General features: G+C 35.4%; 1 pseudogene; it reads right to left on the bottom strand.

Annotated features, from left to right (window-relative positions):
* Positions 1 to 254: 254 nt before the first annotated feature.
* On the bottom strand, positions 255 to 13,015 carry LOC121255105 (annotated as a pseudogene).
* Between the last annotated feature and the right edge of the window lie 6,138 nt (positions 13,016 to 19,153).

The raw sequence follows: 19,153 nt of genomic DNA, 5'->3' as shown, positions 1-19,153 counted from the left end.
TGCATGCAAAGGACTTTGAACAGAATACCAATAAGTTCTTATAAAAACAAAAATAAAAAAATAGAATACCAATAAGTATCAGCACCAGCCTATTTATCTAATCATGAACCATCAAATATCACTTCGTAACATCAATCCATCCACAACATCATTCCATCCAGTCAGAAACAAGTGAGGAAAGGTAAATTGTGTTGTGTTTCTAATCCAAACACTGAACACAGCTCCGTCGAACTAATGCTGGAAATATATTTCTCTCAAGTTTGTAAAGTAGGAGTTGCGAGATCATCACTGCAAGTAATTAGATGCTTTTTGACCATCTCATTTTGCAATTCAATGGCTTCATCCACTTTTCCCAGCTCATAATACTTCCTCAATAGACATATACACAAAATCTCATCAGGATGGAAACCCCTCTTAATCATCTCATCAAACAGCTCTTTTGCTCGTTGCACCTCGCCACATCGAGAAAAACCTCAAATCAAGGAAGTATATGCCGGCAAATCAAACTCCATACCCAAATTAATCATTATGTCTTGCAAATTCAAAACTTCCTGAAGATTCCCATGCTTTAAGTGTTGGTTTTTCAACTTAGAAATGATTAAAATATTTGATGTAAAATGAAAATAATGTGAACCATTACCATTGTTCAATGTATCGGTTCGGTTATCTAGATTTAAATGAAAATGTGTCTTGGTACTTGAACCAATGTATGCCTCTTAGGGATATGAGCCTTAACCACTTCCCAACCAAACAAAGGGTTGTGTCCTTTGGTGAATTAGCAACCTTTTCAATGTATTCTCTAATATTTGAGAAGTTGTGACTTCTCAAAAGTTTTCATTTATTTAAGTTGTGACTTTTCACAAGTACCATTTCATTTATGTGATGTGACTTTTCACATGTACCTATTCATTTAAATAAGTTGTGACTTTTCACAAGTGTCTTTTTACATGTACCCGTTCATTTAAATAAGTTGTGACTTTTCACAAGTGCCCTTTCATTCTCTATAAATAGTGAACCCCACCCACAAATTCAAAAACTCAAAATTCTCTACAAAAATTAGAGAAACACTTCCTCCTTTTTGTCTTTCTTTCTTTGGGTTTTGGCTATTTTATATCGGTTTCGAGGATCTCCTTTTGTGTGTACCGACAACTAATATTAACGGGAACCGACGTTGTTGTATCTTGGGAGTAGACTGTCAAGAAGCCTAGTGAATGTTTATAATTGGAGGGGGCAGAATCTACTCTAAGGAAAGCGTCCATCATAACGTGCCTCAACACTGGATTCTCTTTATAACAGCCCGCTAGAAATTCAAAAGTAGAATTTCTATTGGTTTTAGGAATCTCGTGAAAACTCCGTAAGTTTTTACGAATCGACCAATCGCATAGGTTTTAGTCTGTCAACATAGTCAGTGTTATCACTCACTATGGTGCCAGAAGTGCGATTCTATTTATTTGAGGTGGTTATAAGTGTCAGAATGTGTTTTGGTCTGCGTCATTAGACTCATTTGATTATTTAGAATTTTATAGCACAATAAGTCTATTTTCATATTTTCGGACGAAATGCCTGTTCGAAACTATGAAACTATTTTTAGGGGCACTTCGGAGTTGAATTTCGGTAAACAATTTTCACTGTAGGTTAATATGAATATTTAGGAATTTTTAGTGCTAAGTTTATGATTCACTTTTTCAGAGTGAATAGTAACCTCGATAAGTGCACCCAATGCAGTGTTTTCAAAATCACAGTGTGGAATGTCCAAATTAGATTAGAGAAGTTTTATTTTGACACTTGGCAAGATCTTAGCCACACTTAGTTAATAGTATTAGAAACTTGGCATAAAGTGGAACCATTAGGTAGATTTGTGAAGGAACTTAAGGTGTGAGATCATGCCATCTAAGCAAAACTTTGTTTCATCTGATCAACCAACTTATGCTAGACCAAAAAGGGTTTCAATCCTAGCGAAACTCTTAATAGTTGGAATCCAATTGAAATCCAAAAAGTGAAACCCTAAATGGTTTCCCGAAACCCTAAAGTTGGCCTTCAAATCCTTTATAATCCGATTTCTAGTATTGTGTTTAATCACTTGATTAAATCACTTTCACATGCTATTAATCCTTCAAATTTGTGTTAGAACATCATTATTCAACCTTGTTAACCTTGAAAAATTGATTGGGCCAAGTGATATTGGATCTGGGCTTGATAGCAACCCAAACCCTCTTTAAACTCCAAAATTTAGGCCCATTAAGGCCCACGAATTTGACCACATTAGTATTGCTTCATGGCTAAGTTTTGTACCCCCACTTGGCTGGTCAGATCTTTACAAAGAGGGGCCACCTCACTCTTTCACTTTTACACTTCACCTTGAGAAAAGATAGTGGGTTGATTTTTGTTTATTGTAATGAGAAGAAAAGGCCAACACTCAAGCTTCCATTCAGTCCTATCACTTTCCATAACCTGTGTAAGAGGATCTCCAGTCCACTTCCCACAAAAATCAACTCTCCTTTACACTTTTCCTTTATAGAACACAAAAGACTCTCTTGGACAGTTTTTCTTATCTCTTTTGCATGCCTATTTCGAAGCTTTTGTAAGTGTTTTCTCGCAAAGTTTCCTTGATTAGAGTTTTTCCTGTTTGAGTTTAATTTACGTGGATACATTATTTGTTCCATTTGGAGATCATTTGATTGGTAAAAAGTTGTTTAAACCCCAGAAAGGTCATTCTGGGCGATAAACTAGAGAGTGTGTTATATTTTGGAGTTTTGACCAAGCTAATGAATGGATATTGGTCCCAAATTTTTATGGAGTACTGTTAGCATGTGTATATGACTATTGGTTGAGTATTTGATGCATGATTAAAAGTTTTGGTGAAAACTTTCTTAGATCTAGAAACTTAGAAACTGGAAGAGGAAAGACAGTTTCTGTTTTGAGAAAGTTTAAGTCTTTTATGGTTTAATCTTATTCCTATGGCTTTGATATTTTTATTGGAGAAGCCTAAGCCTCTTATATACATGTTAGAATGTTATTTTGAAGATATTTGAAGTTAGTCTCGAAGATATGGAATTTCATGCAAGGAGATTTTCGGTTAGGCCAAAGTGATTATGTTCTTGGCTAAAATTATGTTTTGGTTTATGTTTAACCATGTGATCTTGAGTTTGAAGCTTGGACCTGTTTTAGGACACCTTTTTAAATCATGTGATGTTTTGGTTTGATGATCACATCTTTATAAGTCATGGATCAAGAGGTTGATCAAAACAAGCTAGAAACAAAAATATGTTTTGAACTTAGAAGAAAAGCCAAAAAGTTCAAGTATGGTTTTAGTGATTTTGATGACTTTTGTTCATGATTCAAAACATGATTATTCTTAGGAATATGTTAAGAGTATATTAGAAGAAATATTTTGGTTTAATCATTAGTTTTGAAATTTGAAAGAATTACAACAAATCAAAGGAAATAGCCTTTGTAAGTTTCGGGCCTATAGAGTTTTAATGGTTGAGTTTAGTTTTAAATTTTTCTGAATTGATATTTGAGCTTAGGATAAAATTTACATAAGGTATGTAAATTTTGGTGATCTTTGGAGTTAGGATGCAAAATCCTTAAGTTAGGGGTAAAATGGTCATTTTTCCACATGTAGAGGTTAAAATGATAATTTTACTCTAAGTCGATATTTTTCCATATTCTTAATTGTTAGTGATTAATTCTAATTTTTTTAGAAATCACTACTTTTTAGTTTCTCGTGATCGCACTTGAGTTTTGTCTAGAAGCGTGAAGATTGAGGTAAGTTAGCTTTTAACTTACTATCAGTTTAATGTGTATGAGTGATAAGTAAGGGAACTAAAGTGTATGTATGCATGTTATCATATGTGCCATGTCAAGTCATTACATATTTATCTGTTACTCAGAATTTATTCTGTCACGAATTATTCATCTGTTACACAAGATATTTTGTCACGTATTTCTATACATTGCTATGCATTGCAAGTATGTCATGTGAAGTTAAGTATGCCATCTGTTACATGTATTTCATGTCACGTAATTTTCACTGTCACATGTTATGCCATGTTACGGAATATTGTCTGTTATATGTTATGCCATGTTATGAAATAATGTCTGTTACATGTATGCCATATTATAAAATATTTTCTGTTACAAGTAAGTCTCCAAGTATGTCATGTCTGTCATCTTACATTCACGTTACGTTATGCTACGTCGGGACTTTTATCTTTTCGTATTCATGTCATTCCATCTCAAATACAGTTTGTGTATCTCGAGAACAGTCTTGTTAAGTTATTCATATCAATCACGACCCTAAGCGCTAGGATGGGATAATATCCTAGTGAAACTCCTTTGTTCACGCTGGAGTATCTAAATAAGTGTGAAATTCCCTAGGTTGACTAACTACAGTCAACAGGTTGCGAATGGGGCCTAATTAGCTGGTCACCGGAGCGCGCTAGGCACTAACGCCGATGGAGCCAAACTTTATTTTACGTGTGTCCACAGCAAGTGTGGCACAAACAATTCATGGGGCCACAACCACTGTGGAGCATGAAGTATGGGGCCACAACAACTGCGAAGCATACACTATATGAGACATAGCAATTGTGACACGTAGGATACGTGGGCCACAACAATTGTGGAGTACGTATTAACGCACTCACAGCTGGTATAGACACTTGTGTTGTGATGCGGTAATCGGCAGGGACACACGGCTCAAGGGGACCTGTGTAGCACCCGTATGGTCACTTTAATGATTAAGTATACTGAATAAGATTCCAAGTTCATGTATTTCATGTTCAAGTCATGTTTCACGTTATATTATGTTCAAGTTTACGTTCATGTCAAGTTTCAAGTTTATGTCATGCCAAGCTAAGTTTCAGTTTCAGTTCAAGTTATGTCAGCTCATGCCATGTTATGTCAAGTCACGTTATGCTTATTATTTCATGCCATGTTATGTCAAGTTATGTTTTGTTTACTATTGACTTGAGTTGTGTATTCATGCCTTCATTGCCGTGCATGCATCATTAACCTGTGTGGGAGTTTTTTGTTAACTTACTGAGATTTGTAATCAAATCTCACTGTGGTAGTCCCAACTACTATTCCCCCTGAATGGTAGATCTTATTGCAAGATCAGAAGGAGAACCGGGAATCGACCCACTGGAAATGGTTGACTAAGCGACAGTGCGACGTTGATAGAGTTACCTTAGATTACTACTTGTATTTTGTGGAGTTCAATCTCCATCACTTTTTTGTTCACAACCATTTTGGACTAGTATTGTGATATCAGTTGATTAGTTTGTCTTCATGTATGAAATATGTTTTAAATATTTGGGATATTATAAGTTTGGTGCATAGTATTGCTAAAGAAAAAAAAAAATTATCCGCTATGAATATTGCATAATTATAGATGCATGTTAGGAACATTGCATCTTATATGTCAAAAACGGGGGCAGGTAACTTTGTGTTGCATGTCTCGAAACTTCAAATGTCCGTCCGACCCCAAGCAGAATTTGGGGGCGTCACACTCTCTTTCTAATTTGTTCTTGTTATTTTACATATTCTCTAGTTTACAAAGCATTTCAAAATGTTCCCCAACAATCTTAGAGTAGATTCTCTTTGTTAAACTAGAGGTATGTTTTAATTGATTGGTTGCCACCATGACTTCAAACGAAAATATTGCACCCGAGAAATTTGGAGGAATCAATTTTAAGCGTTGGCAAGAAAAGATGAAAATCTTTCTTGCAATGCTTGGATTATATTTTGTTATTGAAAATGATCCTCCTTCTGATGATTTACATGAGCCCGCATGGTACTATTGAATTGCAAACATATGTAGAAAAAGATAATTTGTGTAGATGTAGGATTTTAAATCATTTAAGTGATACACTTTTTTATGTTTATCTACACATTAAATCTGCCAAAGATATTTGGAATGCTCTTGATAAGAAATATGGTGTACAAGATGCCGAAATGGATAAGTACATTGCAAGCCAATTTGCTGGCTTTAAGATGGATGACTCCAAATCTGTGGTAGAGCAAGCCCATAAGTTAACTATTTTTTATCATGAATTGGGCCAACGGGGAATGGGTATTACCGAGCGTCTACAAGTTGCTTGTACAATAGACAAGTTGCCGACTTCATAGAAGAATTTTGGTCTATCTCTTAAACATAAGGCTGAAGATATGGCCATGGAAACCTTGATCTCTGCCATTAGGATCCAAGAACAACACTTGGAAAATGATCTCATCCCACCATTGGTTTCTGATTTTCAGTCTAAAGCAAATATTGTAGAATGCCATAAAACACATAAAAACCCATTACATCAGAAGTCCAAATTCAATTAGGATAAAACTAATTATGGGAATAATTTGAAACCAAAGTCCTATATTAACAAAGATGATAAGAGACTCATTTGTTTTAATTGTAACAAACCGGGTCACTTGGCCAAAAACTATCGCTATAAGAAGAGGAAATATCAAGGCAATGAACAACCAAGATCGCCTAACCCACAGGCTCATATGGTGTTTTCCAGGACCGACTTTATTGGAACTGATAAACAGTATGTAACCATAAGTCTCCAAGTTTATCTTACTTGTAGTGCTACTGATTGGATAGTAGACATAGGAGCCAATGTACATGTCACTTCTAACAACAATATTTTTTCAACATATCAGGACACAAGCGGCATGAAAGTGATGATGGGCAACTCCACCTCTGCACAAGTATTTGGAGTAGGAAAAATTGTACTCAAATTAACATCTGGAAATACTCTTCCTTTAGAAGAAGTATGTTACGTACCAAAGGCGATGAGAAACCTAATTATTGGATCTTTACTTAGTGGGGTAGGCTACACATTATTATTTCAATCCAATAAAGTTATTGTAACTAAATATGGGTCATTTATGTGGAAAGGCTATGTGACTGGTGGGTTGTTTGTAATAAATATTCAAAATAATGTAGAAGACAAATTTGATTCTAATAATAGATTTGCATTTTCTACATGTTCCTCTTCAATATGGCATGCTAGATTAGGCCATGTTAATTATCATAATGTTAAAAGAATGATGGATTTAGAGATTATTCCTAAAGTTCCTGTTGATTTGGATGAAAAATGTTTAATCTGTGTTCAATCAAAATAGCCTAGAAAGCCATTTAAATCTGTTATAAGAAATTCATCGCTACTTGAATTAATTCATAGTGATGGCTATTATTTAAATGGCGTCTCTTCTAAATGTGGTAATAAATACTTCATTACTTTTATAGATGATATGTCCAAATTTTGTTATATTTACTTGATGAAAATAAAAGATGAATCATTTAGTAAATTTTTCATCTATAAAACTAAAGTTGAAAACCAATTGGAGAGAAAGATTAAAATTATCAGGTCTGGTAAAGGAGGTGAATACTCCTCTAATCAATTGGTTCAATACAGTGAGGAGAATGGTATTATACATGAGGAAACTGCTCCATATTCTCCTCAATCCAATGGTGTTTCTGAAAGGAAAAATAGAACCTTGGTAGATATGGTCAAATGCATGCTCTCTAGTTCTGTCCTACTTGAGCAATGGTGGGGGGAAGCAATACTTACATCTTGTTTTATCTTGAATAGGGTACCATTTAAGGGATCTAACAAGACACCGTATGAACTCTGGAAGGGTAGAGTACCAAATATTAATTTCTTTAGAGTTTGGGGTTGTCTTACAAAGGTTAATGTTCCAAAAATTAAGAAAATAAAATTAGGTCCCAACATAGTAGATGCAGTATTCATTGGGTATGCTAAACATAGTTCTGCATATAGGTTTTTTATTATCAAATCAGAAGTTCAAGATATTGATCCCAACACCATCATGGAGTCTAGGGATGCAACATTCTTTGAAGTTCTATTTCCTTTAAAAAATAAGTTAGAAAGATCTTTACCTACAGTAAGTTTTCCTTCCACCAATAGTCAACCTACCATTATATCTAATCTTGATAGTGCATCTGGATTAGAAAATGAACTTGGAAGAGGAAAACGAGTTATAAAGGAAAAGGATTTTGGACATGATTTTTACACTTATTCTATGGAGGAAGACCCATTGACTTTCAAGGATGCTATGCTTTCCATTGATTCTACTTTCTGGAAAGAAGCAATAAATAGTGAGATAGAATCTCTTAAGACTAATGGCACTTGGAACTTATGTGATCTTCCTCCTGGATGTAAAACCATTGGATATAAGTGGATTTTTAAAAATAAATTGAGACCTGATGGTACTATTGATAAATTTAAAGTTAGGCTGGTTGCAAAGGGCTTTACACAAAGAGAGGGTATTGATTATTTTTATACATATTCTCTTGTTACTAGAATAACCACAATTCATGTTCTAATTGATCTAGCAGTGATCCATAAACTTGAGGTCCACCAAATGAATGTAAAGACCGCATTTCTTAATGGCGATCTAGAAGAACAGATATATATGGATTAACCAGAAGGGTTTGTGGTTCCAGGACAGGAAAGGAAAGTTTGTAAACTTATTAAATCTCTCTATGTATTGAAGCAAGCTCCTAAACAATGGCACCAAAAGTTTGATGAATAATTTTATCTTATGATTTTAAGATAAATGAATCTGATAAGTGTTTATACACTAAAATAGTTGATGGTGCATGCATAATGCAATGTCTTTGGTACCAATATAGATATTGTTCTTGATGTTAAAAATTTTTTATCTAAGAATTTTGATATGAAAGACATGGGAGAGGCATATGTAATTCTTGGTATTAAATTGATGAGATCTCGTGATGGTATTAGCATAAATCAATCTCATTATATTGAAAAGATTCTTAAAAAGTTTGAGAGATTCGAATGCAAACCTATCAGTACTCTTCTTGATCCTTGTTTGCATTTAAGTAAGAATCTTGGAGATCCTGTGTCACAACTGAGATATTCTCAGATTATTGGTACGTTACTGTATATTGCTAATTCTACTAGACTTGATATTTCATATGTTGTGAGTAGACATAGCAGATATACTAGTAGGCCTGATGATTCTCATTGGAAGGCATTGGAAATAATTCTTAAATATTTGAAAGGAACCATGACATATGGTATCCATTATTCTGGGTATCCCACTGTATTAGAAGCATACAGTGATGCTAGTTGGATAACTGACACATTAGATCGTAAGGGAACGAGTGGATATATTTTTGCTCTCGGTGGAGCAGTTGTGGCTTGGAGATCTTCCAAGCAAACTGTGATTTCACGATCTACTATGGAAGCTGAATTAATAGCCTTAGATACTACCGGACATAAGGTAGAGTGGCTTAAGAATTTATTATCAAAAATTCCACTAGTTTAAAAACCAATACCAGCTATTTATGTTCTTTGTGACAATCAGGCTGTGATAAGTGTTTGTAATAATAAACACTTTATTCATAAGAAGAGACATTTGAGTATCAGACATTCTACGATAAGATACCTGATAAAGAATGGATACCTGACTTTGGAATATGTATAGTCAGAAAATAACCTAGTGGATCCTTTGAAGAAAGGACTGGCAAAGTCGAAGGTTATACATACATCAAGGGGATGGGACTGAAGTCCATTAATTAGGTCACCGATAACGGCAACCCAACCTTCCTGACTGGAGATCCCAAGAAGAAGGTTCAATGGGAAGAACAAACTATTTAAGTGACTGAATAGCACTATTAAAATATTATTATAGGTCCATCCCTAGGGTGTGAGTGTTACAAATGTAATGGCAAAGGAAAAATGAAATGTTTTGAATGATTCCAAGACTAAGGTAAGGTATTGAATTGCAGGTACCCTTGGAGGACTCACCTATGTGAGTGTGACTGTGGGGCCGCAATCTATGGTAATTTGGCTATTCCCTAGAGCGCTCATGAATCCAAGATACGGTGCACAGCCTTTATGCACCACCTTGAAAGGAACCTGATATATGCCGTACTATGTGTGTGTTGTGGAGAAGCCTGAGTTAAAAGATTCTGGTTCAAGACTTGGTTCACCATGGATCTTTCAGATGGAAACACGCTAACACTAGGTAGATGTTCAAAGCCGCAAGCTACCTCTATTGATGCATAGTACTTAGGCCAAAGAAAATTGTATTCTATTCTGTTCTTTAAAATATTTTAATCAGGTGGGGGATTGTTGGTTTTTCAACTTAAAAATGATTAAAATATTTGATGTAAAGTGAAAATAATGTGAAACATTACCATTTTTCAATGTATCGGTTCGATTATCTAGATTTAAATGAAAATGTGCCTTGGTACTTGAACCAATGTATGCCTCTTAGGGATATGAGCCTTAACCGCTTCCCAACCAAACAAAGGGTTGTGTCCTTTGGTGAATTAGAAATCTTTTCAATGTATTCTCTAATATTTGAGAAGTTGTGACTTCTCAAAAGTGCTCCTTCATTTAAGTTATAACTTTTCACACGTACCATTTCATTTATGTGATGTGACTTTTCACATGTACCCTTTCATTTAAATAAGTTGTGACTTTTCACAAGTGTCTTTTTACGTGTACCCTTTCATTTAAATAAGTTGTGACTTTTCACAAGTGTCCTTTCATTCTCTATAAATAGGGAACCCCACCCACAAATTCAAAAACTCAAAATTCTCTACAAAAATTAGTGTAACACTTTGTCCTTCTTTTTGTCTTTCTTTCTTTGAGCTTTGGCTATTTTATATCGGGTTCAAGGATCTCCTTTTATGTGCACCAACAAGGAGATTAACGGGAACCAACATTGTTGTATCTTGGGAGTAGACCGTTAAGAAGCCTAGTGCATGTTTATAATTGGAGGTGGCGGAATCTACTCTAAGGAAAGCGTCCATCACAACATGCCTCAACACCGGGTTCTCTCTTTCTAATTTGTTCTTGTTATTTTACATATTCTCTAGTTTACAAAGCATTTCAAAATATTTCCCAACATTAAGTTCCCATCAATTAAAGTTGTGTAAGAACTTCTATTAGGAATCACACCTTTGTCCAACATTTCATCAAACAGCTTCTTAGTTGTTTTAATACTACTGTTTTGACAAAGACCATCAATTAACGTTGTATAAACTGCAACATTAGGTTGCATACCAATATCGTTCATGCTATTAAACTACTTGATTGCCTCTTCAACCAATCCCATTTTGCACAAACCATCAATTAGTGCACAATAAGTAACAACGCTGACCTTAATATTCAAGTCCTGTAACTCCTGCTGCACATTGAGAACCTCTGTAGTTTTTCCTGCCTTGAAATAAGCATCCATAAGGGTTGCGTATATAAAATGATTTGCACTTTTACAGCACAAGCACTCATTTCCCTGATTAAAAGGTTAGATTCTTCAAGCTTATTTTGGCTGCACATGCACCAAATGATGGTCCCATACAGCACTATATCGAGTATGATGCTCTTCTCTATTTCTGTCAACATATCCATAGCACTCTCGATTTTACTAGCCTTAATATACCCATGAACAAGGACAGTATAAGTTTTCTCGTTAGGAATTACTCCAGCTTCCAGCATTGCCTGAAAGACTTCTTCAGCTGTCTTTATCCTCCTTTACATAGACCATCCACTAGAGCTGTGTAGGTGACAATTGTCAAGTCAACTCCTGCCTACATCATCTCATTAGCCAGCTCCAAAGCATCATTTAGATTGCCTAATTTACAACTTGCATCAATCAGAGAAGTGTAAGTAAATTCATTGGGCAAAAGACCAGTTTGTTTCATTTTTTCGAACAATCTTCTAGCGGTTCCCAAATTTCCTCCTTTGCACATATTGGATATCATTATATTATATGTGACAACTGAAGGATTAATTCCTGCCCCAACCATATCTTTAAAAAACTTCCTCGACAATTCCCTCTTGCTTGCCTTTTCATATACATCAATAAGCGAAGTATATGTGAAAACATCAGGCATAAGGCCAGTTTGTTTCATTTTTTCGAACAAGCTTCTAGCGGCTTCCAAATCTCCTCCTTTGCACATATTGTCTATCATTATATTATGGAAAAATATTTGGAGCAGCTATTGTTGGGAGTAGCCATTTTTGCACACCTTAAGTGGCATCCTCTAAATCACACATCTCTTAAATTCAAAATTAGAGAGAGACAATGAGAGAGAGCTGAGGAGAGAGAGAGGAGATGAGAGAGAGACCGAGATGAGAGAGAGAGCGGAGATGAGAGAGAGACCGAGATGAGAGAGAGCAGAGATGAGAGATCTGATGAGAGAGAGGGTCGAGGAGAGAGAGAGAGAGAGACGATGAGAGAGAGAGAGATGATGAGAGAGAGACGATGAGAGAGAGTCGAGGAGAGAGAAGGAGCTGATGAGAGAGACGATGGAGAAAGATGATGAGAGAGAGGAAGAGAGAAGCCGTCTGGTGCGTTTTGCACTAAAAAAAAATAAAAAAACATAAGGACCAAAAGCATCCATGTAGTGTGTGCACAGCAGCGACAGTAGCTGCTCTGTAGCACTACTCTTATATTATATGTGAAAACCGAAGGACTAATTCCAGCCCCAACCATATATTTAAAAAACTTCCTTGACAATTCCCTCTTCTCGGACTTTGAAAGCCTATGCAAAAGTTCATTACAAGACCGAGGTTTTGGCAAAATCCTGTACTTCTCCATCCACAAAAACATTTGATCGCTTCCTCCAACATTCCTAGCCCAGTCAAAACACTAAACAAAGCATCAAACACACCAAACCCTTGAACCCAAACAACACCCCTTGTCGACCACAATACGTCAAACACATGGCAACCTGGCAAAACCCACCTCAACAAAACTAACTCTCTAATAATCCTATTGGCGTCGAAGAACATTTTCGGTAAAACAATATATGGATCAAGATACAATATGACTCCGTGGTGTCGCAAAACCCGATTCGGGTTCCCACCCATTTGAAGAACTGCAAAGCTAACCTTGGATCCCCTTTCAATTCCACCAAAGCCCTAAACATCCATGTGGGCGCCAAGGCCGAGTCAAACAAACAGATAATCCTATTGTCATCCCACTGTTCTTGTTGAATAATTTGAATAATATTACAAATTGTTGAAGAGACCGTGCAGGTAAAGTCACATTGTTGTTACGAAAATGAAGCGAACGCTAATAACGCCCTTATATGGGAGTCGTGCTATAGCCCGGTGAATTTTTCGAAAGGACAAAGCTTCTCATCTGCATACTATTGGCTACAACTGCAACACACCTGACGTGTGGACCGGATTCACTAAACGCACTGGACCGGGTTCACTTACACGCACGCTCGCAGGCTCTCAGCCCTCACACGTAGATGAAATCGTCTCTCCTCTCAGCCCTAATTCTTGTTCGAGAGTCTTCTCATTTCGCACCTCCTCCGCCATCTCTTTCCTGTCCTGGGCTTGTCTTCTTCGAATCTTCCATCCCAACTCAAAAAAAAAATTGAATCAATCGGAGAGCTTACTTTCTTTCCCAAATAACAAACCCTAACTCCACATCGTAAAATTCTTCCCCTGCCTATTCTTGCCTAATTCTTCGAGTCATCCATCCAACTCCACATCGTAGAATGCTTCCCGTCATTCTCTCTTCCACTTCATCTCCTCCACCTCGCCAGAAACAATGTCTTGACAGATGAACATTTGGTCACAACCCAAAGCCTCAGGTGAGAGTCAACGTACATGCCACAACCCCTTAAGGGCTCTGGATGCTTTTGGTAAAGTTAACTATTTTTATTTAGTCCCTCTTGTAAACAATAAAATAAATTTCCTGCTTTTCCATTTTTTTTCTCTTCATGGATTGAACCAGAACTTTCCTTTGTAGGGTTATTTTTTATGCAATTCTGAATAATCCATGGGAAAAAAAACATACATTTTTTTTATTAATTTAGTTTTGTACAGACTTTTTAAAGGTATTTTGCGTAAAAATGCCTACTTTTTCGATGGGTATTGAGATGTTGAGCTTAGTCTTTCCCACCGATGGTTGTTAATAAATGTCTCAGTATGAGCACAACCTGTTTGACGAAATGTTCCAGTTTTCCTTCTTCCAAAATGCTTACATATCTCTTGGTCTTAATAAATCCATCTGCACCATTTTCTGGAACTAGATTCTAAGTTACAGGTAATTGAGTTTTGCTTTTATTATTGGATGTTTTTTCTTTATAAGTATGGATGCTTTTGTTATTGGATGCTATGTTTCGTTGTGCATTACTACATTTTATATTTCGTGTATATATGCTATTTTTTTGGCACATATTCTATATTTTGTTTAAACTATAGTTGATTTACATTCTTCTTCAATCTCATGTATAAGACTAATCGCTTTGTATATTTCCATTATCAAAGATCTCTTGACTAGTGTGTTGTTATTATTTTTTTTCTAAATTTGTTGTAGGTGTTCTTAGTTGGATCACCATGGAAATTCCTCATCTTCAAGAAAGCATGCATTCTTCTCTTTGTATTTTCTTGTCCCCGGTGAATATACAGTGGTAGCTGCTGCATTGATAGATGATGCTAATGACATCCTCAGGGCTCGAGCACAGACTGATTCCCTTGATGAGCTAATTTTCTATTGGAGACCTCCATATAATGTTCATGTCATTGGGACTACATGAATTGTGCATTGGCTTTCTTCCTCAACTCTTCAACCCCGTCTTCCACCTGAAAATGAAGTCTTTCTCTCTTTGTGTTTCTCACGAATGTATAATGTAAGTCTGTGTATTGGTTTGTAAATCCATCTCTGAAACATTTTCCTTTTTTTTTTTTTTTTTTTTTTTTGTTCTTGTCAAGAGTTTCCTTTAGTACTTAATCGTGAAGAACTCACCACTTTTTACATGTAAAAGAAATTGATTGTTAGATGATATTATTGTTCCAAAACCAAATTATCAAGAATCTATGCAAAAATCAATGTGATTCATGTTGAACATTGCTTTGGTGAATTTTCTGATGAATTGGGAATGAATGTAGGGTGACGTAATGCCCAACATAAATTTGAAACTCTTGGAATCGTGGCTGCTTGAATCAAGTCTTCGTGAGGAACTTTTACCCTAGTCTAAAACCCTCAAGGTTTTGAGATAAATCATGCAGGATGAAGCTTCTCTTCAAGTTTAAATTAAATTTCACGCGTGATTTTCTCATAAATTGTTATGAAATGTATCACTATCCGTACCCAAAAAAGGGTTTACCAGATTAAAAAACGCATTGGCCAACTAAAAATAAACAAAGTGCAACGTTCATTTAGATAAAAGGCAAAAAACAAGCCATCTATTTTGATTCAATATATTCAAGAAGAGGATAGGCAACTGCTTAACAGTTTTAGTTTCTATGGGAGATCACCCACAACTCAGTTTGCTTCACTCTTCAATCTTTTGATGTTATAACAAGCAACCCCAATGCACCAATAAAGGGGGCATCCAAACAAACAGAGCAAATATAGCAGCATAATATAGCCCCTCCATTAATCAACTAGAGAAATGTAGTTTCATTACAAATATGGAGGAACCAGAAAAATGGAGCAAATATACTATTGGTCTCTCCCAAAAAACTATAGTTTCATCACAAAATATCTTGCAACTCCAAAAATGGAGCAAACATACCATTGGACCCTCCCCTAATTAATCAACCAGAAAAATGAAGCAAATATACAAAATCAACCGGCTATCTTCCAAAAGCATGGGGTCTTTCAATCACCAAAACTGCATCATTTATGATTAATTTCTTGGATCATTATCCTGATCCGAGAGATGCAATCATCTCCATTACACCTAAATGAACAAAAAGTCACTACTATTATCTAAAAAAAATCTGAAAAAACTAAATATGATATTTCACGTCAAGACTACCTGCATTATAGGAGCACTCGATCCAATATGAAGAGCCTCTGTAGTGTATACCTGATCAACATGTGTCCTAAAGGGGGGCATAAAAAATGTTAAAAGTGGCAACGCACTTAACAAAAACATTCGAATTGCCTACAATGATACAACACGTTTGAAAACAAGGGAGATGCATTGTATATAAAAGAACAAACAAATATAGAAAAAAAATACCATAAGAGAAAAATATGTTACGCCAAGACACACTAACACAAAAAGAAAAGAAAAGAAATCTCGGCAAGGTCTATTGCTTTCAACCATATAAGGGAACACATTAAAGAAATGAAGACAGAATGCAAACCCAGAAAAGAAATAAATGATTGCCAGTATCACCATAAGACCTAGGTATACAAATTTCTCTCAAATCTGGAAAAAGGAAAATGGAAAAAACATGTTACCATAAAAATCACATTTTCACAAAAAACTTCTATTTCCATAGAAATCAAACACAACACATTATGTCACCAAAACAAAACAGATTATTGAAGAAGAAATAGAATAAACACTTACAAGTTGCCTAAAGTCTTAAAAGGAATAAGGTTTGTTTTTCTGTATGCCTAAAGTTTTAAAAGGAATAAGCTCTAATATTTATGTTTGGAATTCGCAAATTGAATTCTAGTTAAGATGACAAGAATTCCAATTAAGATGACAATAACAAGAAACAAACTGAACAAGAGTAGTTAAACGGGATGCCCTTTAGCCTCTAAAGGACAATATGATAGGATTAAAAACTCATGCATGCAGCTGTCCCAAGCTGAGTATTAATTATTTAAAATCAATATTCCTTGCATACAATGTCTGATTCTCTAACATGGGCAATCTTTTCAACTAGAATTTTACATACATAGGTAAACCTCTACATATAGAAGTTGATTAAAGATAAAGGTCAGTGGTATCCAAGTACCCACATATTTGTATGCAAGAAGATTAAGGATTACATTCACAAATCCCTTCTAAATCAAAGACACAATCTTCAGCTAACCCATTATACCAAACTATAATTACAAGAAACAAATCTCATCAACAAATTAACAGTTCCAAAAAAAAAAGCAGTCACTGTCTAATCGGAACCCCAAAATAAATCAAAATAAGAAATGAAACATAGCCTTTGGCCTAATTTGTATACCCATTTGGGTTTCTTTCAATCAGATGTCCTAAATCCTGTAAAATGTAAATGCATAGATGTGTGTAAAGAGAGAAACACAAACAAGAAGTAAGAGAGGAAGAGGAGAGAGCAAAGAATAAATTAGTCTCCACTTACCTTTTCAAACTGCGCAATCAGAGGATAGGCTGGGGGAGGGTCGCTCAGAGAGGCGACATCGCCAGTGGCTGTGGGTAGAGCAACGACGCGACGCGGGCGTGGGAGGAACTTTTTCGTGCGGGGCAAAGTCGAATGAATTGGAGAAGAAGAAAACAGTAAGATGAAAATGCACGTTTTTATTTTCAAATTTTTTAAAAAAAAATTACAAACAGTGTAGCCACATAGGGTGTGCAAAATGTGCACGCAACCCTACAGTGGCTGACCCTTAGAACGACTCAAAATAAGAATTTACAATATCATTAAAAAATATTCTTAATTACTAAAATAAATGTATCGAAATCCATTATGGATAAGAATCCTCAGGACAAGAAGTCGATGTGGTGATTGAAGTTATGGATGGGATAAATTGACCGAGCCCTAATACATGATTGAAATTTTGTACATGGTTATTCCAGAGCTTTGATCGGTGCGTAACTATTGCGTTAGGTCTTGCAACAAAGTGATGTGCTTTTTGAGGCACAACGATGGAGGTGGAAGAAGAGTAGAGAGAAACGACTACCAACAAAGTGATGTGCCTCTTGACAGATCCATATGGAACGCGTCTGGGAGCTGCCATGAACCTTCCCCAAAATGTTGGGGCACCAACAACTCCAGCGAATGGTCAACAAGCTTCTCGACAATGTAAGCTTTTGGATTTTGACTTTTTTCTTTTGTTATTGATCGTAGCATGTTTTTTTTTTTTTTTTTTTTTGTAAGACTAACAGGCACAATCAAATGTTAGTCCACTTTCTGTGTCTATTTTATGAAATTGACCCTATTATTATCTTGTGAGCACTTTGCTTTCAAATTTGCTTGCTTGGTAGAGAGAACTTTGTTTTCTGTTGCGCTCGACAAGAGAGCGACCCTTTGCATCTCATCATGCTTGTTTGGGTATGGGTACTTTGTCCTTCGTAGTGCACCTCTGAGCTAGTACTTTACTTTCCCTCATTACTTGACTAAGGGCGAGCAAAGGTCGCCCAATTGTTGGGTCGCACAAAACTTGGCCCATTCCCAAGGCAAGCAAAACGAGAAACGAGCCCCCTTGAGGACCTAAGGTCAACTTAAGGTGCCATTTGGATAGTGAATTAAGATGAGATGAATTGAGATGAAAGTTGAAAGTTATATAAAATATTATCAAAATATTATTTTTTAATATTATTCTTGCTTTAGGATTTGAAAAAATTGAATTGTGTATTATATTTTGTATAAGAATTTAAAAAAATTTTAATGATGAGATGAGATGAAATGAAATACTTCTTATATCCAAACCAGGCCTAAAAATTCAATAGGGAGACAATCATTCAATTAAGACAATTATTTTCAATGTTAATACATCTTTTGGTAAGTTCGTGAAAGGAAATTGACACTAATATTTTATATTGCAGCAACCCTGGCTATTTTGGCCCCTTTTTTAAATAGTTTTATTTAATGCTACTATGAACTCTCATTTGCAAGAGTTGAACAACAAATATAGTAAGAGGTGAGCACCGACATAGTCGGAGTCAAATTCTATCGGAGTTCAGATTTAAACTTCGACTTGTGTAAGCTACGATTCAACTTCGACCCTTGACTTTTCGGAGCAGAGTCGGATATGGGCTTGTTTTGGATTTTTTTTTTTTTTTTAGTTTCATATTTAGCCCACTTTTAAAAAAGAATTCTTTGTAGGCTTTCAAATTTTAGTTTTTCCAAAAATTAAAAACTAAAACTAAATCATTCACTGTTAATTTACTTCTATACTAATTATCTAACTTATTTTATATTAGACTTATACTATAGTGTCTAATTACATTTTATCATACTATAGTATTACATATTATTTCTAGTGTCTAATTACATATTATTATACTATAGTATTATGTGTTATTAACTTATTATACTAGACTTATTAGTTATTTCTATACTAGTGTCTAATTTATTTCTATACAAGACTTATACTATATAGTCTAATTACATGATATTATACTTTAATAAATTAGTATTTTGTGTTATTAACTTATTATACTAGGCTTATTTCAATATTAGTGTCTAAC

Source organism: Juglans microcarpa x Juglans regia, chromosome 3D (assembly GCF_004785595.1).
Source record: "Juglans microcarpa x Juglans regia isolate MS1-56 chromosome 3D, Jm3101_v1.0, whole genome shotgun sequence".
NCBI classification, from domain to species: Eukaryota; Viridiplantae; Streptophyta; class Magnoliopsida; order Fagales; family Juglandaceae; genus Juglans; species Juglans microcarpa x Juglans regia.
This window is presented reverse-complemented; position numbering and strand designations above follow the sequence as displayed.